The sequence below is a fragment of the Cupressus sempervirens genome, chromosome 5 (assembly GCF_028749045.1).
Source record: "Cupressus sempervirens isolate cs-2001-9-10 chromosome 5, ASM2874904v1, whole genome shotgun sequence".
NCBI classification, from domain to species: Eukaryota; Viridiplantae; Streptophyta; class Pinopsida; order Cupressales; family Cupressaceae; genus Cupressus; species Cupressus sempervirens.
Window position 1 is genome coordinate 928,917,037 of NC_143122.1, and position 22,668 is coordinate 928,939,704.

A 22,668-nucleotide genomic window follows, 5' to 3' on the forward strand; every position below is an offset into this window, starting at 1 on the left:
TTTTCCCCTACCCTCACACTGCCCCAGGCCAATTTAAAAGGACATAGCCCAAAATCATGCATGGTAGTACATTTTGTAGGAGTTGACCGAAGCAAGGGAGGTAACAGCACAGGCTATTTAGCTAGTGTATTTTTGTGGCTATTTAGCCAGTGCCATCCGAGCATTCGCTATATCACCACTGGAAAATTGCAAGTATTTTCCGTTAGCGACTTGGGGAATCGCCGAATAATTTTGAACTCTGGTGACACCACTTGCAAGTTTTTTCCCACACACATTCCTTCTTGACACTGATAGGTCTAGGACATATCGCATGATCATAAGATCATCCCATGAACACATTTTGCGGCATCAGATTCCACTTTTTAGTATCACAGGTAATTTTTTATTGATCACTATCTCGCTATGCGTAACATATGAGCATCTTGCCATAGCGAGTATGCAACAACCATGGATTCAAATTGGATCCAATGGTAGGATCAAAACCCTTTTTCATAAGACTCAAGCACGACGTCCAAATAGGCAGTAGAAGAATATCCGTTCTTCGCCCCTTTTTTCAAAAGGAATTCACACCAGGCTAAATTTTAAAAGCCAAACCTAGGGTTTTTCATAGACTTTAAAAGGTATACAAATACACTAGAAAAAAACCTAAAACCCTATGAGTTACCAGAGGATTCTCATTTGATTTTCTTTATGATACAAAGAAAATTGGATACGCAAAAAATCAGACCAACATGAGCATTATCTTTTCATACCATAGTATTTGTGGGAAGTAATTGCTTGTGTGGCCTTCCACTACTCTCTAGTTCACAATTTGATTGTGGCATTTTGTTTGAAGCAAAGCTTTATAATTACAAATATAGGATATTTTAATAGATCATTTACTTGTGTGATGGGATAAAACCCATTTTGGTGCCCTAAAATAAGATAATTATATATAGAAACTCAATCATTGAGACATTTCATATGGACTTGAGCTATCTTGATCTAGGCTCAGATCTATTTCTATGGATTTTCTCTAACTATTTCTGGGTTTTAATATGCAATGTGAGACGCTTATTTCATTGGCAGGTAATTTAAATAGGAAGCATTTTCTACCGCTAATGTTTAAGAGTTTGTTTTATAAATGATATCTAAGTTTATTATTATCAATATGCATGAAATCCTATAATAGGAGAATATTATCAATATGCATGAAATCTTTAAGATCATACAAGATTTGCTTTCATCTAGAGTTGCATAGGTGTTGAAAATCTTTTATTATATATAGGTTGTTGTTGGAACTAACTGTTTGAAAACATCATAATGTGGGTTATTTTCATATTGCAACAATATTAGCGAATCAGAAAAGATGTGGATTTGAAATCTATTTCACTTTTTTTCATCCTAAATAAAAATACATCTACATTATTAATAGCCATTTTTTTTTGTTTTAGGTGCAATTTATCAAATAACCCCCTTTTTGATATGTCTTTTGAGTTAGTCCTTTGCTCAAACAATAAATTATTTTATTGTAGGACCCTGAAGTGAGAAGTGGAGATCTACCACAAACTATCATGCTCACAAAGGGCCAAGAGTTTACTTTCATAATCAAAAGAGGAGTGGGCTTTGAAGACTGTGTAAGCGTGAACTATGATGATTTTGTGAATGATGTGGAGAAAGGAGACACAATACTTGTTGATGGTGCGTTCTCTTGTGCTAGCTCAAATATTCATTTATTAGCTGAAAAGAATAGAGTTACTAATGTTATTCACAATATTTTCATATCTTTTTATTTCTTATCGTTATTTGAATTTCTCTAGGGGGGCTGATGTAACTACAAGTGAAGTCAAAAACATCAGATTCTATAATTTGTGAAGTAATCAATGGAGGAGAGCTTAAATCACAATGACACTTAAATGTGCATGGAAAAAGTGCTACCCTTCCTTCCATTATAGGTTAAGACAATTTTATCAAATCTCAAGTATGCATAGAAAATTAGATTTTTGTTTCTTATTGACATGTACATCTCAATCTGCTTATTTCTTAGGGACCTTGATTTCATTGTGATTTTTCTTTTTTGTACCTAATATTGATTGATTGAAGTTACCAAGAATATAATTGAATGATATGTTTATCAATCTTGAAATATGTGTGTTAGATTGTGGTGACTGATCAAGAAAGTACTTTACATACTTCATAATTAGTGGGGTTCGGGGCATCGACCTGAATTTTTTTTATTTTGGTACCATTCCCCATTCATAGATTTGCCACTAAAGCTATGGCTAATTATGGCTGACATGTTATAACCCTAAAGTGGTTTAATACTTGTATAAAAGGGTTTAGGGTTGGGTAATTTTTTTAATATGTTGTGATGCAAAATTTGTTCTTGTGACAGTATTGAGCTATAAGGGATTACAGATTGTAATCATGTTATAATCACTGGATTGTAATAAGATCAGATTTGCTATTTGGTGGACATAGCCCAAGGATTGGGTGAACCATGTTAAATCTTGGTGCCTTGTGTTCATTTCTATGTGATCTATTATTTTCTATTATTGGTTATATTTGCATGTAATTTTTATTTATGTCTGTGGTTTATCCTAACAAGTGGTATTAGAGCGTAGTTGTTTTTCAGTTATCCTTTGTAGGAAAGTTTCACAATTGAGTGGGAGTCTCACGGTTGAGTGGGAGCAATGGAAGATGAGGGTAAGCTAAGGGTTGATAGGTTTAATGAGTAGAACTTCAAGTTATGGAAGATGCAAATGGAAGACTATCTCTATCAAAAGGATTTATGGAAGCCATTGGAAGGCAAAGCCAAGAATCAGGGAACTATGTCAGAGGCTGAATGGGATCTTTTGGATAGAAAGGCATTCAGAAGCATTTGGTTATGTGTGGCACCATCGTTGGCATTTAATATTAAAAAATAAAATACGACAAAAGATTTGATGAAAACCCTAGCGACACTGTATGAAAAGCCCTCTGCTTCAAACAAGGTATTTCTCATGAAGCATTTTTTAAATATGAAAATGGCAGAAGGTGGATTTGTTGCAGATCATCTAAATGAGTTTAATACTATTAATAGTCAGTTATCTTCAATGGGTATCAATTTTGATGAAGAAATTAGGGCTCTCTTGATTTTGTGTTCTTTTCTTGAAAGCTGGAATGGCTTGGTAATGACAGTGAGTAATTCTATTCCTTGATCTAGTACCCTAAAATATGATAATGTGATCGATGTTTTTTTGAGTGAGCATACCCATAGGAAATCCTTAGGTGGATCTAGAAATCATGGGAAATCAAGAGGAAAGTCAAAAGGGAAGAGGTCTTAATTGAGAGGACCAAATGATCACTGGTACTGTGGGAAACCAGGGCACAAAAAGAAAGATTTCTTGAATCGAAAGAAAAATGAAGGAGATAAATCAGATGGAGACAAGGAGGCAAATGTGGTAAGTAACAAATTCGAAGAGGATGCTTTGCTTCTATCTTTAGAAAGTGTAGATGATTCATGGGTTTTAGATTCTTGTGCTTCATTTCATGCTACACCTCATAGAGGTTATTTCATTGATTATGCACAAGGGGATTTTGGGCTTGTTTATTTGGGGGATAATGAACCTTGTTAAATTTTTGGAAAGGGAAAAATTAAGATTAAGTTTCAGAATGGGAATCATTGGCTACTACATGAGGTAAGACATGTTCCAAGGCTGAGTAGGAATTTAATTTCAGTAGAGCAACTCGGTGATGAGGGTTGTGTAGTTACTTTTAATGATAAAAATTGGAAGGTTTAAAAAGGTTCCCTTGTAGTAGCAAAAAATGTGAAAGTAGGCACCTTATATCTTTGTACAAGTCATATTGTTCCTTATACTTTGATTGTTTTAGAGAAAAATGAAGGTTCAGGAACAATTGCTACAATTGAGTAGGGAGAACAAATAGTTGTTGTAGATTCTGATATAGCACTGTGGCACAATAGATTTGGGCACATGAGTGAGAAAGGTATGAAGGTACTTCATTCAAAGAAATTTTTACAAGGTCTGAAATGTGTTAATATGGATTTTTTGAAAGTTGTGTATGGAAAACAAAAGAGAGTGATTTCTGTAAAGACTGGGAAGGAAAACAAAAAGGAGAAATTAGAGCTTGTGCATACAGACGTATGGGGACCAGCTCATGTATCTTCCATTGGTGGCTCTCATTATTATGTTACATTTATTGATGATGCAACTAGAAAAGTATGGGTTTATTTCCTTAGACTAAAATTTTATTTATTTCAAACTTTTAAGAAATGGAACTGCTTGGTTGAAAATGAGACTGGTAAGAAATTAAAATGTCTTAGATTTGATAATGGTGGTGAGTATTGCAGTCATGAAATTGAATATTATTGCTCCTCTAATGGTATTCATAGATAGAAAACTATTCCAAGGACTCCACAGTAAAATGGAGTGGCTGAATGCATGAACATGACTATAATGGAGCGCGCAAGGAGCATGAGGTTGCATGCTAGGTTGCCCTTACACATGTGGGCGGAGGCTGTCAATACTATAGTATATTTGATTAATAGAGGTCTCTCTACTCCTTTGGGTTGTGGTATTCTAAAAGAGGCATGGATTGGTAAGAAGGTGACTTATTCTTTTCTCAAGACCTTCGGTTGTGAAGCTTTTTCTCATATAGAATCTGAAAATAGAACCAAGCTAGAAGCAAAATCAAAGAAACGTTTCTTTGTTGGATATGGCATTAATGAATTTGGTTATAGACTTTGGGATTTTGAAAATCATAAAATGGTTAGAAGTCAGGATGTCATATTCAATGAGAAAGTGTTGTACAAAGACCTATCGCAGCAACATGAGAAGAAAGAAGATGATTATGTAGTGTTGGATGATACTCTAAAAGCTATTTTTCCAGCCATTCCTCATGATGTGAAACAACTACAACAACAAATAGCACACACACTAGTGAATGTTAGATGGTCAATGAGGCAAATTAGACCTCCATAAAGATTTCTCCCTCTTTGTATTCTATTTTACTTACTGATGTAGGTGAAACTAAAAGTTATGATGAAGCTGTGTAGGTGGATACTAAGATTCAGTGGGAGTCTGTAATGAAAAATGAAATGGACTCTTTGCTAAAGAATAAGACATGGGATTTGTGCAAGTTGCCTGCAGGTAAAAGGCTTTACAGAATAAGTGGGTTTTCAAGTTGAAAGAAGAGGAAGGAGGTAAGAAAAGATTTAAGGCCAAATTAGTTGTAAAAGGATTTGCATAGAAAAAGGGAATTGACTTTGATGAGATATTTTCTCCTATTGTTAAAATGACTTCTATCCATACTGTTTTAAGTCTTGTGGCTACTAAAGATTGGCATTTAGAGTAGCTAGATGTTAAAACAACCTTCATTCATGGTGATTTGGATGAATAAATATATATGGCTCAACCATAGGGATTTTAGGTCAAAGGTAACGAGAACTTAGTGTGCAAATTGAAGAAAAGTTTATATGGCTTGAGGCAAGCACCTTAGCAATGGTATCTAAAATTTGACAGGTTTATGCATGAGCATGGCTATAACATGTGTCATTCAAATTATTTCATTTATTTTCAGAGGTTAGATGATGATAGCTACATTATTTTATGTTTATATGTTGATGATATGCTTGTAGTTGGGTCTAACATGGATCATATTAAGGGGCTGAAATGCCAGTTATCACATGCATTTTCTATGAAGGATTTGGGGGCAGCAAAAAAAATCCTTGGTATGAAGATTTGTAGAGATAGGAAGAATAGAACATTGACGCTATCTTAGGCTGATTATGTTGAGAAGGTGTTGTAACATTTCTCTATGGAGAATGCTAAAGCCATCAACACACCTTTACCTAGTCATTTGAAATTGACTAAGGAGATGTGTCCTAAGAAACATGAAGATGAGGATAAGATGTCTAAGTTACCCTATGCTTCAGCTATAGGAAGCTTGATGTATGCTATGGTATGCACTAGGCCAGATATTGCCCATGCAGTGGGAGTCGTAAGTAGGTATATGAGTCATCTAGGATTTGAGCATTGGAATGTTGTCAAGTGGATTCTCAGATATCTGAGAGGAACATCCAATAAGTGTTTACACTTTGGGGGCTCTACTAGTTATTTACAGGGCTATGTTGACTCAGATTTGGTAGGGGATATTGATACTAGGCGGAGTACTACAGGTTATGTCTTTACTGTTGATGGGGCAGCCGTGAGCTGGGTTTCTAGGTTACAGAAGATTAATGCTCTATCCACTACAGAGGCAAAGTATGTTGCTACTACAAAGGCAGCCAAGGAGATGATATGGCTTCAGTTCTTCTTGGAAGAATTGGGACATCCTAAAAAGGATAATTATTTGTTCATAGATAGTCAAAGTGCCATTCATCTTGCAAAGAATTCAGCTCTGCATTCTAAGACCAAAAGCATACAGTTGTGGTACCATTTCATTTGGTTATTTTTGGAGGATGGACAGTTAAAGCTAGAGAAGATACATACCAATGACAATCCAATAGATATGATGACAAAGGTTGTAACATGTGAGAAGCTGAACTCCTCTCCAGTTTTGGTTGGTCTTTTAGAGTGAACATGAATAAAAGAACAACAGAGTCCAGGGTGGTTTGATCTAGTGGGAGCCCCATGTGGTAGTGGTATTGCTATAGGATTAGTCTCCAAGTGGGAGATTGTTGTTTAGTGTGGAGCCTGATCTGTCCCCAAGTGTGAGATTGTTAGATTGTGGTGACTGATCAAGAAAGTACAGGACATATTTCATTTTATTTTTTGGTACTATTCACCATTCATAGAAATTTTTTTGATACTATTTTCCATTCGTAGAATTTCCACTAAAGTTATGGCTAATTATGGCCGACATGTTATAACCCTAAAGCGGTTTAATACTTGTATAAAAGGTTTTAGGGTTGGGTTTTATTTTAAATATGTTGTGATGTAAAATTGGTTCTTGTGGCTGTATTGAGCTATAGGGGATTATGGATTGTAATCAGGTTGTAATCACTAGATTGTAATAAGACTAGACTTGTTGTTTGGTGGACGTAGCCCAGGGATTGGGTGAACCACATTAAATCTTGGTGCCTTGTGTTCATTTCTGTGTGATCTATTATTTTCTGTTATTGGTTATATTTTCATGTAGTTTTTATTTATGTTCATGGTTTATCCTAACAATGTGTAATATTTGTATTTTGTTGTTACTTGTATATGTGATGATCTTTTTTGACCAACACAGCATCTGAGATAGCTTAATTTGGTATTCGATAAAATTTATTTCTTGTCTTTTTTTTTCGTAGATAAATATTGGGATGATATTAAATTTGGAGTTGAGAATGGCATAGATTATTATGTTGTTTTCTTTGTTAAAGATGCTAAGGTGGTGCATGAGTTGAAATATTACCTTAAAAGTAAACCTTTGAAGAAAAAATTTAAATTTCTAGTGTAATATAATCCTTTGCATATAGTATTGTGCTTGATATAGCATGTTCCCTTAATTTATATTTTAAATCAAAATTTAAAATGTGATAAAATATCAATGCATTTGTATTTGAAATTATGTGAAGGTTGTGGTGCAGATATCCATGTGACTATGAAGATTGAAAGTGTTGATTCAATACCAAATCTTCATTCAATTCTTTTTGCATCAGATCAGGTAAGTACAGTCTCCCTAGATTAGAGGTTTTAGTTGGATAAGTTGTTACTTTATGATTGGTGATATTTCTTTGAATGGGGTTAATAAATTAGGTGAAGTCATGCTTGTCAAGCATTATATAGAAAGTTAAATGCACATGCTACTTTGTTTACTATTTAGTCATGCATGTATTTGTTTGGATGTTGGTGCTTTTCCATTGTTGGTTTTTGATGGATTTTGTACGCCTTTGATGTAAAATACAAAATATAAAAGCTTTACTTGTGAATATGCTATAATCTTCTTTAAATTTTTGGCAAGGACTATGAGCTTCAGTAAAGATGTTTCAAAATCAATTTTTTTGATTGTCTATCATTTAGTGAAGTTAACTAGAATGAGACCATCATTTAGCTGCCTGATTGATTCCTAGCTATTGAGTTTTCAGATTGTAGTTTCCTCATAGAACTCAAGATGGTTCTATCAACAAATGAGAGAGCAAAACTTAAACGTGGATAGTAATATCTAAATTGACACTTTGAAAGGAGGGATAGATATATTCTTTATGCTATAACTTTCACATGAAATAAATTAATGTGATTTTTTCCCTATGTGAGTAAAATCTATGAGCCCATATAGCCTTTGGAGATTTTCCTAAATGCAACATAAGTTGGTTAAAATGGCATAACTCTCAACTGAGAAAATCTTGACATCTTCCTCATTCTGAGACCGTTTGCTTCTAATGGGCATTTTTATGTCATCACAACTTCTCATAATTTATTGTACTAGGTACATTCCCATTCAAGACTTTTTGGTATCTTATGCTTATGAAATTTTAGTGTATGTATTTAAACATGGCATTCTCTTTAGATTCTACTGTCATAATTCATAAATTTGACATTAGTTCAATCTCATAAATTATGCCTTTGTTATCTTTGTCCTCTCCATCTTTTAGCTTCACAACAAAGGTCTTAGAAGTTGTGAACTACCAAGAAACATTTTTATATGAGAGGAAATGTGCTTTTCCGATTCCTAACAGAGATGTTGTGGCATGCAAGGGCTATGGGTATTTTTGTCCAGCTATCATACCATGCATGGGAAAAGATCTTCTATTTGCCATAATTTTTGTCAGTGTTGCCTTGAGAAGAATTTAGGGTTAGCTTTAGGTTCATTCTAGCTTTGATTCCATCTTATCACCTTTTGTTTGGGTATGAGATGCCAGATTTTGAATACATAGGATACAAGCTGGGTTTTAAAAGCTAAGAAACATTGTCTTACAAGTTAGATTTCAATAGCTAAGAAAAAATGATCTTATTGTTTTGTTAATTTTTACCTTCTTTTGAACTTGGTATCCAAGACTTGTTGTTTTGTCTCTCATAAACACCACTTAACAGTATTTGGCTAGTCTCTAGCATATCTCACACACCCAAATATTCAATCAGCTTAGTTGAGGTTGAAAGATACCACCTAGAGGACTGACCAAGACAGTCTCCCAAACAACAACACCCTTGTCTTTTGTCTCTATTCAGGTAAATATTTAGCTTTCTAGATGTCCAAAGTCCATATAGAAGTTTATATGTCAATCTGATTAAACTATGAATGATCATACATCTCTTAGTATTTAGGGCTCCAATATTTGTCTAGACACTAGTGTTAGAGTGTAGAATTGTCATGGAGTAGTGTTTCTACAAAATAGTTTGTGTTCTCAGTCTATAGGATCTCCATTCTTTAGTATGTGTGTCCAATTTTGTGATTTGCAGAGAGAAGGGCACCATTCTTTAATGCAAGTGTCCATTTCTGATGGCCATACAAGGTTGGAGCACCTAGATATTGTGCAAGTGACCTGTAGTGGTGAATATAAGTTGTGTTTCTTTTTTCTAGTCTCTATCTTGCAGAAGCATCCATCTTGAATGCTAGTGCTCCATTTGATTCTCCAAAATAAAAAATTTCTTGGATCCTTGTTCCTGTGTTTCTATTCCCTTTTCTTCTATCTACTACTACCTACAATATATAGTTTTGTAAGCTTACATTTTTATGAAAGTACTTCGTTGGAGGTGTTTTGATATTTATATGCTAGTGGTCCCTTGGACACTATTGAATGTTTACTTTCATTTAGTTTATTTATGACAAGCATTTACACACTGCTTGCATGCAAATGGTCATAACCACCTTCATTTTTAGCCACACTCATTCAAGTTATGCATGTATTGTTTTTTTATGGTATTTGTATGTTGTTTAGGATTCTAACAGTTGTCTCTTCCTTTCTCTTCTTTAGGCTATGGTAGCTCAAGGGGGTCTTGGAGCAGAGCTTCCTATCGAGGAAGTTCCTTTACTCTCGGTAATTTTATAGAGTTTTTTATCATCAGTTAAAATGTTATACATATCAATGAAATTCATTTCTTGAATTCTATGTTTGCAACCATTCTTATTGAATTCCTTTTTTACTACCCAAGATTAAGCTAATATAATTCTTCTGCCATGGAAGTCCAACTAGATGCTCTTGGGTTTGGAATTCAATTAAGCTTCTTGACATTATTCATCTTACTTTTTAATTATTTGCAAGCCAAAAAAGAAAAGATGGAGGCCAGTTTCAAAATGCCCTCTAATTTATCATCTTGCTTGGTTTTTTAAGAACTTTTTTATCCTTCATTGTACTCATAATGCAATTTCCTAAATAGAATTTAGTTTTCACTTGCTTGATTTTATAGAAGAGTAGAATTGGGTCTAGAAGAATAGAATTTAGTGTTAAATTGTTAATTCAGCTAGCTGAAGAGAACTACAGATTACTTAGCAATTAGGTTTGGAAGCCTATCATTGGATCCATTATGTAACCTACAAGAGTGAATGGCGGATTTAGCATTTAGACTTTGATCTATATTTTAATTTATTTTTATAATTTCTAAAATGAAAACTACTTTTATCTATTTAGTATGTAAAGTTTTGATATTTTTTCATAGCAAGTTAAATTATGATACTTCTAGAACTAGAATTTAATTGTGTAGTTTTTCAGTTAAATTTGTTGGTCTATTTTTCATAAGTAATCAATGATAAGAACCCAATTAACTGATCCATAATAACTTCTCCATTTATTTCCTTCCTCTTTATTTGTCTTTTTATTGCATCCATCTACTACCATCATTCTCATGAGAGAGATTCTTGTCTATACTTACTCATGAGAAATGAGTTCACAAATTCAACTAAAAAGTTATAGATTTTTATATACAACCGATCATTTATTCATGTAAATGAATCAATAGATTGGATTCAAAAATTATATAATTGAATCCTAATAATTTTCTTATAGTTGGAATATATTTATACATAAGTAGAAAACATCAGTCCATAGTAAATTGCTACATATGAAACTAAGTTTAACTATGAAAAGCTTTGTGATGCACAATTTGTTTTTTAAATTAATATGTACTAAGAATTGTTCTTTTTATTTCTTACCAGGCCAGACTTTACTTGAGAGTGGCAAGGGAGGTGGAGGAAAAGCTCATGGAGAACATCAATAAGCTAAAGGCAAAAATGGTGAAATTGGAGTAAGCGGGACACATGGAAAGACTAAGAGATTATAGAAACAGATGTGTGAGGATGAAGATTGTATACTATGATGCCTTCAAAGAAGAAATTTTCAAGGAAGAAAAAGAGAACTAGATTTTCATGCCAACCTTAGCAGGCTTAACCTTGTTGCCTTTTATGATAAGTTAGAAGATATGGTGGAAACCCATGACCGAATGGGGATTATGAGTTAGACCAATGGGGAGAAATATGATGGGCAATGGCTTGATGGGTTGAAGCATGGCCATGGAGTCTATAGATGGGTAGATGGGAGTTGTTATATGGGGACATGGAGTTGTGGTAATCAAACTAGGCTATGCCACCTTTTGGAGTCCTCGCCTTCCAATGTGGATCAGCATGACGATCTCTCTATTGATGAGCAATCTTGTTGGAAGGAGAGAAGCTCTTCTATGTCTAATTTTGAGGTTTATTTGAATACTTCTTATGCCCCTAGCTCTGAAACAACATCCTCAAAAACCCTTGAATCCAGAATAGTAAGAACCTTTTCCTTTGATGGGATAAGAAGCTCAAGTAGTGAGGAATTTGATGATAATGACGAGGGGGTCAGAACTTGTGATCCCAAAATTTTTCCTGTGCAATCTACTGTCAAGAGAGAATATGTTCAAGGAGTTTTGATTAATGAGGTATCCAAAATAAATGTGCCTTCCAAGGCTGTGAAAAGAGGGCCTAAATGGCAGCCAAATGAAAGTAAGAGACTGGGTGAAATTAGCTATAAAGGGCACAAAAATTATGACTTTATGCTCAATCTACAATTGGAAATCAGGTTCACATATTTATTTGCATATTCATGCATATGACTAGTGACTTGCTCAATATTTTACATTTATATGGATATGCCTTATAATGTTTATTGATTTTGCTCACAAGAAATTTAGAGTCAGACTAACAAGAGAATGAAAAATGTATATGTGTAATATTTGAATGATGAAAATAATATGATTTAAAAATGTGTATTTATTTTTTGTCAATTTCTTGTTATTGAAGAAGATTGTATTGAAATATACTGTTGAGTTTGTGTGTTTGTCCCTAGAAATATTGGATTCACAAAATTTTGAATTTTCCACACTTGGTTTTTGGTGTACAAGAGATTTATATTTTAAACACCATGCATACTAATCTAGTCTCATCTTTGCAATTTTTGCAATTATTCGAAGAAAGTGGGAGTTATTGTTCTTAGTTTATTTGGCAATTTTTGTTACCATCCTTGGAAATTGATTCATCTTTGTATCTTAAGATGCTAGCTGTAACTAAATGAGTCCTTTAAGCTATACATTTAGGTGTGGTAGCCAACTAATGCTAGTTTTAAGGTACACAAATTCTATATTGTGGTGTTCCTCAGTTTGCCTTAATGTTCCACAGGGTTTCAACATCCTATTATTTTTATTTTCTTCATTGCTTACCAGTGTGACCATTTTACAGGTACTTCTTCATATGCTGCCAAATTACTATAATCATGTTCTTACTTATGAAATCACATTGATCACTAAATTTTTTGGTCTACATAGTATCAAAGTAGTAGGAGGACAAAAGGTATTTTCTATACCTTCTTACTCTATTTTCCATTTAATCGTTGACATAATATGTCAATTTTTTGTAACTAGATGTTATTTTCAAAATTAAACATGGTGAGTGGGCTTAAAGTGGCAACTTGGTAGGGAAAGTTGGTGAGCCGACTTAGCGAGGCCACTTAGAGACACGGCATGGCGAGCTGACTTGGTGAGAAAGCTCAATGAGTGGACCTCAAGACTAACCTTGATGAGGCACTTTGGTAGGGTGACTTGATGACGAAACTCAAAGACTCAACTTGGCAAGCATAGTTGCCCTAGTACATTTGGGTTCAATTTTTTACTTTTATTGGTCAAATTTTCAACACAATTTTTGACTAAATTTGGCCAACCCATTGGTGAAAATTTTTTTTCTTGAAATTTTGACCAACTCATTAGTACCTGATTTTTCTCAATTGTATAACTAATTATATATTCTTCATATTAGTTATTGTCGATGTTTTTGCAGCATTCTATAAAATAGTTCACATGTCTTGCCTATGATACGACATTTTACATGCATCCTACTCTCTCTCATTCAACTAATGATGGATTACGCAGAGTGATCTGAAACCATGATGCTAAAAAACACACAATCAAATATAAAATGAACTTGCACTACAAATGGATTGTGGAAATATGATATTGGTAAAATTGCACAGATGTGTACAAGGACAATCACAACTTAAACATATATTTGTCTTTGTAGACATGCATGCAAAATTAACAATATTAGATTTCCATAATCCATTTGTAGTGCAAGTTCATTTTGGATTTGATTATGTTTGTTTTTTAGAATCATGGTTTTAGATCACTTTGCGTAATCCATCATCAGCTGAATGAGAGAGTGTAGGATGCATGCAAAATGTCATATCATAGGCAAGACATGTGAATTGTTTTATAGAATGCCTGAAAAAAATTTACACTTTCTTGTTGGTAGAAATTTCCACCTTCATTGGTCGAAATTTCCTCAAATGCTTGGGTTTTTTTGACCTTTGTTGGTGGAAATTTCCACCAACGCTCAAATTTTTTTCGACCTTTGTTGGTGTAAATTTCCACCAACACCTAAATTTTTTTCTACCTTTGTTGGTCAAAATTTCCACCAATGCTTAAATTTTTTTCTACCTTTATTGGTCAAAATTTCCACCAATGCCTCAAATTTTTTCCACCTTTGTTGGTCGAAATTTCCACCTTCGTTGGTCAAACTTTCCACCAACACCTAAAATTTGTTCTGCCTTTGTTGGTTGAAATTTCCACCAAGATGTAATTTTTTTTCTACCTTTGCTAGTCAAAATTTTGACCAATTCCTGCATGACCTTAGACAATGGCTTGTTGGGTTTTTGACCAATAGATTGGTCAAAATTTTGATCAACTAGTGAGTTGGTCAAAAATTTGACCAAAAAAATATCATCCAATGGGTTGGTCAAATTTGGTCCAAAATTGGGTCAAAAATTTGACCAATAAAGGTCAAAAATTGAACCCAAATGTACTAGTGACATAAGAACACAAAAAAATTCCCTTCAAACAAGGCTATGCAATTGTGGCTGAATGCTTATGGAAAGCTTCCACTAGCCCAACCGAATAGTCTGCTAAATCATGTGCACAAGTAAATATGCCAAAAAATAAATTAGAAATTAAATATTTGGGCAACAATCTATTTGATAATAATGTGCATGACATTGCAATGAAGCCTATTAATCATGATAGAGAACATACACCGCATCATGAAGCCCCTAATGTGCATCATACTATCTATGGAGGTGCTGATTTTCTATTTAAAAATAATTATGTAATTATTAATAAAATTTAACATCATTAATTGAACTTGGTGTAACCTTTTTGTGTATATTTTAGAGGGTATAGAATCATGTCCTGGTAAATGAGTGCCAGAGGATGTTTAGACTAATCGGCAGGTAGATCATGTCACACATTTAGGTAAAGAAAATCTATTTTTTGTTCTTTTAAATTTCTCTTTTGATTTATATTTCTTTTACTTAAATAAAAACTTGTAATTTACTAATATAAAATGGTGTAAATTTAACTCATGAGGTACTTGTAATTGCAACCTACCCCCTTTTGGTGCAGTGGCCTCATGTTCCTAAAGAGTTGAGGAGGAGACATGGGTTACAATTAGAACTAGTAGAGGATGGGGATGATGAGGACATATATATTCCTCTTAGAAATTTCATGAAAAAAAAATAGCAAGAAAGCCAAAAAGAAATTATTGTTGTGTGTTAATGAATTTTATGTGTTAATGACTTATTCATGAATGTTGTGTGTTAATGAATTATTCATGAATGTTGTGTGTCAATGAATTTTTTGTTAATGAATTATTCATGAATTTTTTTTGTTAATGAATTATTCATAAAAAAAATTTGTTAATGAATTTTATGTGTTAATGAATGTTATCATGTGATTATAATGACTAAACATTATATTTCAAAAATGGATGAATGAATGAATGTTATTAAATGTTAATGGGGAATTTAGAGTGATGTTAGGTGGGGGGGGGGGGGGAGGAAATGAGCTTCCACCTTTATGTGGTTTCTCTTTTTTAGTAGAGAATATTAAACTATTCTCGAAACCAAGTGAAGCTCAAACTTTAAAGATAAGCTTATAGTTAATAGTGAAAACCAATTAGCAAGTCCAAATGAAGTTCTTCATTACAGGTACCTTTTTAGTTTTTAAAGCACAATGTCATGTTTTAATATTGTGTAGTTTTTTTCTTAATTCAAAGTATTCTTTTACTATAAGAACATAATTTATGACCATTTTAGCAACAATTCTAACATCACTTTTTTACAAATCCTATTTTGGAAAAGATGGGGATAAGTGGTGTTGTCTATTCCTTGGGAGATTGGATTGCACAGGTCTATATCTCAAAATCATTTGCATGTGGTAGAAATGCATACTTACAACCATTTCATTCTACATTTAAAAATATTGATGACACTCTAGACACAAAATAATGCTCATACTGTTGACTTGACAGTGCTATGAAGGAAAAACATTTTTTGAATTTGAATGGACCCAGATCCTCAGATATGGTCTCCTTGGATTTAGTCTTCATGGTTCTTTGTCTCATTATTACTATCATCCTGGTGAGGTAACACTTTTTCCTTCTTTATTAGTCTCTTATAGTTCATACTTGTTTACTTTGAATAATTCTTACATTCCTTGCAAAAAAGATATGACCAAAAAATATGGTTATACAAGCTCTGTTTCCTTTACGTGAACTTGATGTTATGATTTATCATTTGATATTTTATTATTTTGATGTTGAACTTGAAGCATATGATGATATGATGGTATGATCATGATGCTATGATTACAATTTTATGGTATTTTTGTTGTTTATATGATATTATGTGACATTCTAATCTAGATTCATGCTTATAGCCTATATCCATTCATAGTGTTTCTCCAAATCATCCCTTTGTTGCTGCATCTTTGCTATCAATTTGTTTTCCATCTTCTATTGAGAGTATGGAGATAAGCAAGATCAAGGTTCATGAACTTCTAGAGCTTACTTTCTCCATGTGGACCTTGTGTGAATAGACATGCAAAATTTGAAGAAGGATTTAGATGAGCTATACTCTAAACTGATGCCAATCTTAAGTAGATATTGGCTATGATATCATGACAACCAAAACTGCTTGGTATAGGGACTGCTATCACTATACAACTCTAGAATAGGTAGAAATACTACTGACACACCTTTTGGACCATAGTTGACATCAATGACAAGTTTGACATTAATGGCAACCCAACATACATATTTGAATCAATACCCCCTTCTTCATTTATGAAAATACTTGTGGACTCTTCACAATGTCATTTATTTCCTCCATTTGACATCAAGGATAAAGGGTGTCCTCTAAAAAAATGTATGGACTTTCTGTTACCATATATTACTCCCTGTAATATGAAAAGTCATATCTATAACTAGATCCGCATATCCTTCTTTGCAATTCATGACTTCAATATTTACATTAGTTTCCCTTATGCCTATTGATTCCCTCTTAGGGAATGCACTGAAAATGAATGCAATAGAAATAAAAAATGTATTCCTCATTTGATAGTGCACATATAGATCCAAAAATGTCTTACCACCAAAGTTGGGTCTTATACTTCTAGTAATATGCCATTATACTATATCTTCAACAATCCAAAAGTAGATTCCCATGAGGAAATGCTTAAGGACATAATACTTTTTTGACATTAAGTTGCAAGAAAAGATCTTTTGCAATATCAACATTATCTATTTTCTACATTTTCTTCTCAATCTATTATGCACCTTTCCAAACCTAAGATAAAGTGACAATCATTTGATCGATTGCTTCCCTTAATAGAAGAAATTCTTTCTTAATTTGATTTATTTTCTCTTGTAATATATCTAGCAAAGAATGAAGTTGACTAGTCTTCAATAGGAGAGATGTCATTGTCTTCCTCTAAATCATGTGTCCATTCACAAAATATGGGTTTCAATTGAGTCCATTTGTGGTTTGATGTGCTCGGTAGAGTCTTTCCATTTCAAACTATACTTGAATATATTTTTAGTAGTCTTGACACACACTCTAACCTTCTTTAGATTTTCTTGCACCATGGTATGAGCATTAGTGCACTTGTGACATATATTAACTTTCCTTTTATCATTCATGTTCATTATGACCTCTTATGCTTTTTGTTCGATGTGTGTAGAGTGATCTTTGAATGAGTCTATCAGTAGTTTCATTTTCTATTCCAAGGAAAAATATGCATCAATATGTATTTAATGCAGCATGAATAATATTCACTATGTCATCATTTAGAATTTTTTTCCTCAACAGTTCCTTTTCTTACCTCCTAATTTTGAGGAGATAGTTTGCATCATTCAAGGTCTACTTTAGAATCACATTTATTATTTTAACAAAGTTTACAAGGATACCTATAGTAGCTTTTTTCCAATCAAAGGCCAATATGGAACTAGTAGAAGAAAGACAGTAGTAAGGCATAAAATGGCTAATTGCACATAAACTTTATCAATTGACTAAAATTGAAAAGAGGGTCGTTCCATGGTAGTGTCTTACTTGGAAAACTAGGCTATATATTTAACAATGATTTATGAAAAGTTTTATAATAAGAAGATGGATGCATCTTAGATTACTTCTCCACATCATGACATCATTTCTATGCTAAAATCATTTTTTGATGCTGCTTGTTTGATTAAAATCTTTTAGTTCAATAATTGACAACAAGTAGGTACTTTTTTGAAAGAAATTAAGCTGTTTGGGTTAATTTTATGGTTGAATTGCTATGGGCACCACCATCAGTTTTGTGCCTTTATTTTTCAAGAGCATAGTGCTTCTTTGTGCATAAGTTTGAGCTTTTAGAGAAAATCATTAACTTATGAACATTCCATCAAAGATGATGTATACTAAAGATATGGATTTTCTAGCTATTAAGTAGAAGTTTCACATTTTTCAAACATTCAAATAACTTTACTTTTATTGATGCAACTGAACTACAAGTTCCTTTTGTGTACTTGACAAATGGTAAGCTTTCAACTTTTGTGAAGCCATTATGGATGCAAATGAATGACAAATAGTGAGGTGTCAATTTTAAGGCAATTTTCTAATCTATAGTATAGTTTAATTGCTAGAAATATTTCATCCAGAGGTGTCAATTGATGGATTGTTAACTTTTTATGTCATTTTCTACTTTGGTTGGGTGGTTCTCCTTGCATTTGTAACACTTTCTCTAGTCTTTAGCCTAATGATAGTTTGGTATTACATCTAGGGCGATAACATAGTTGAGTTAAAACTTTGCATTAAAGAAAACACCAAGGGATAATATTTGGATTGTGGATATTTGAAAATTATGTTGGTTTTAGACATAGTTAGATCCTAATTAGTAGCTTCCCTCTACAATTTGAAGAACTATCATACTATTTTGTTTTGTTTTGTTATGAAAGTGACAAATCAAAACACTATCAGCATTTGGCAAGTTTTTTGGAGACAAGACACAAGAAATTGTGATTCCAAGCAAAACATCCTATCACATTTGAGTTTTGGACTATGATATTATTGACTATGCATAACAATTCTGGTACAAAAGTCTCTAATGCCTTGAAACATTTTCATTCATGAATGAGGCCAAGGTTGAAAAAATTGAGACTAGGCTGGCCAAGATCTTCCATGAATATACCTTGAGCTAATTCCTTTAAAAATGCCACTTGAGCTTCTAGCTCCTTAGCAGTCTTTGTTATCCATATGTATGGCATTTTTTTTCTTTGGTTCTATCCACAAAGTTAGTATGTTCTAGACTTGGTAGTAGGAAAGAGCTAATAGGCTCAGTGATTGATTGCATTTTAATATTATGTCTTGGATTCTCTTGCCAAGGAATTGATCAAAAAGTAGCCAAATAAGGGGTTATAGTTACATATGCACTCTTATGATGATGTGATTGGGACTGTATGTTTTTTTTTCACATTTATCTATTTGAAAAATAGAGATTAGTTAGTGTTATAATTCTTTCCTAATTTTATTTTTCCCTAAAATCTTCACAAGCAATGTGTCTCAAGAACCAAAATATAGATGCACTGTGCCAATTATTGCAAAGGATTTGCTCTCATAGGAGCCTTCTTAATTGCACAAAATTTGATTCTAAATCATAATTTCTCAATGGTGACTCAGGATATTATGCACATGTCTTCGTCCTTCCCATTGTTTTGTATGAAATAAATCATATGATGAATGAAACAATGGTGTGGAGGTAGAAATGTGCATGATACCTTGAGTCTCATGGACTGAGCAATTATGCTTTGGAATCAAATTTTGTGTAGTTTATAAGGCTCAATTTTGATGAACATTTCTTCCCTTTACCATTGAATGTATGGTACCATCATAGAAAATAAGGGGTTTTGGTCACAATTTCAATGATGGTTGGTCATTTTTGCCATTGAAGGTTTGGCTTCACCATAAAAAATGTCAAGGGGTGTTCGTTGAAATTTTTACCAGCAATGGACACAAATGAGGAAATAAGAGTTCAGGCTGGACTAAGGAAATTGATGAACCTCTCATTGGTAAGTTGACCTTTTTAAAGTCAAAATTTTGACACATAATGACTGTGATGAAAAATTAACTAATAAAGATCAACAATAGGTTTAGTCATCTATTCGACCAACTTTGGTCAAAATTGTGACCTTTTCTCATCATAATTTAGGGTTAAATTTACTATTGTGGTTACAAGACAAGAGAAAATGGCTCAAGCTTTGTAGGCACTCACCAACATGGTTGAGTGGATGAACCCACAAGACATACAAAATTTGGAACAAGGAAATAATAGGAGTGCAATGGGATCACCTATAACTCATAGAACTCTTTTCTGAATAGTAGATAGGCCCACAAATCTTTCTATTATTAGAGAGGAACCAATACAAGAACCAATAGAGGAAGTTGAGGATGAGGCATTAATAGATATCCTTATGAATGAAAATGATGAATGGGAATTATTAATACTATAGGTTTAGGAGAGGATGACCTTTGAACACTTTCTAAATTAGAAAAGAGAACATTATAGGTCACTCAGATAGGATCAAAGGCCTAGCAATCAAAATAGTGAGCTGAAGAGTGCTACATGCAAGCTTACTATGCCTACATTTGATGGGAGTGGTAAGATGACAACTTAAGCTTGGATTCATAAGCTTGATATATTCTTGGCACTAAGGCCAATGATAGATATTGAAGCTACCAAATATGCTACCTTACATTTGGGGGGAGTAGTAAATGATTGTTGGTTCCATGGTATGGTAACAGTTCAACATAATTAGGCAATAGAGTACTAGGACTTTGTGGATAGATTGGTTGAAATATTTTACAAAAAAGATCCAAAGGTTTGTTTCCAAGAACTAGCACAACTAAAATAAATAGGAAAATTAGAGTATTTCATTGGTGAATTTTAGTAGTTGGCAGTCATGGTGCCAAACATTTTAGAGTATAGATTGATAGTTCTTTTCATTGAGAGCCTATCTAAATCATTGAGAGGTTGGATAAAGGCATTTGATCCCATTTGTTTTCGGGAAGCTATGAAAGAGGGAAGAAGTATGGAACATGCAGTCCCAACAAACAAATTTTAGTCCAAAGGAGCATCTTCTAGTAAGGATAACAAACCATTTTATAGAAAATCAGGGAGGAATAATTTTATAAATGAACCTAAAGATAAAACTCTAGTACTTTTTGACAAGAAAACATTAAATGATTTGAGGAAGAAAATTTGTGTTTCTATAATAAGGGACCCCATGGTACAAACCATGACTGTCCTCTTAAATCGAAGGGCAAAGCCAATAGAATTATGTGGGCATACTTTGAGGAATTAGAATCATATAATTTAGAACAATAGCCTAATATAGAGGAAATAAATGGTAAAGAAAAAGGAAGACAAGGCTGAAAACTTGTGTGGAATGGAATCCATGGATGAGGATGGAGATGGGAAGCTTAGGGAAGGTCATCTCACTAGTATTAAGTAGGAAGGATAATTTTGAATGAGAGAAGTACTTGCTAGACAATGAGTTATAACTATCAACCTTGATACTAGTGCAACTAATAATTTCATTGATTCTAGGCTAGTGGAGAAGCATGGCATACAAATAGAGGAGTTTGGGGGAATCAGAGTGAGGGTAGCTAATGGATATGTCCTTAATTGTGATCATAAGATCACTAGACTCTCACTAGAAGTTAATAATTATGCCTTCAAGGTAGATTTCTATTTTGTGCCTATAAGTGATACAAATATAGTCCTTGGGATGAGTTGGTTGCACAATATTGGTGAGTTCACTCTTAATCTAAAGCAGATTGAGATGAGGTTTGAAGTGAATGGGAAGGCACAGATTCTTAAGGAAACTAGGGGCAGTGATTTCAAAATGGTCTCTTTTTGGAGGATGGCTAGATTAATTTGACATGATTAGGTAGAGTGGGTAGTAGAGTACATGTTAATGTCATCACAGGAGGGACAGTAGAAGACTAAATATCCTCCTAATATTTAGGAGCTTAGAGTTAAACACTCTAAGGTGTTTAGTGACATTCCACCAGGTAGACCACTATAAAGGGGCATTGATCACATCATTGAGTTAGAGGAGGGGGCTAAACCCATCATGATTATACCTTGTAGGCATCCAAAGAGGTTGAAGGATGAAATTGAAAAGACCATAAAGGAGTTACTTACTATGGGCCACATTAGACCAAGTAAGTCTCCTTTCACTTCTTTAGTGGCATTGGTGAAGAAGAAGGATGGGACATTGAGGATGTGCATTATTTATAGGGTGCTTAATAGGAAGACAATTATAAATAGGTACATCATTCTTAGGATCGATGAGTTGATAGATGAGCTTCATGGAGCTTGCTTATTCTCAAAGATAGATTTGAGATCAGGTTATCACCATATTAGAGTTAGTGAATAGGACATCAAGAAGATAATCTTTAGATGTCATTATGGCCATTTTGAGTTTGTATTTATGTCATTTGGGCTAACTAACACACCTACTCCTTTTCAGGCAACAATGAACATGGTTTTCTATCCTCATTTGAGGAAATTTGTACTTGTCTTCTTCAATGATATCTTGGTGTACAGTAGATCTTTGGAGGAACACTTGGTTCACCTTGACATGGTGTTGGATATATTGGGCAAAGAGTCCTTTTATGCAAAGGAGTCAAAATGTGATTTGGGTATGACATAGTTGTTGTACTTGGCTCACATCATCAGTGAAAAAGATGTATGCATGGATCTTGAAAATATTCATGCCATTGTGGAGTGGCCTTCACTAGTGAACATTACATAGTTAAGGGAATTTTTTGGATTATGGGGTTTCTATAGGAGGTTTATGGATGAATATTCTAGGCATGCAACACCCTTGATAGATTTGATGAGAAAGGGAGCTTTCTTGTGGACTTTTGAGGCATAGGAG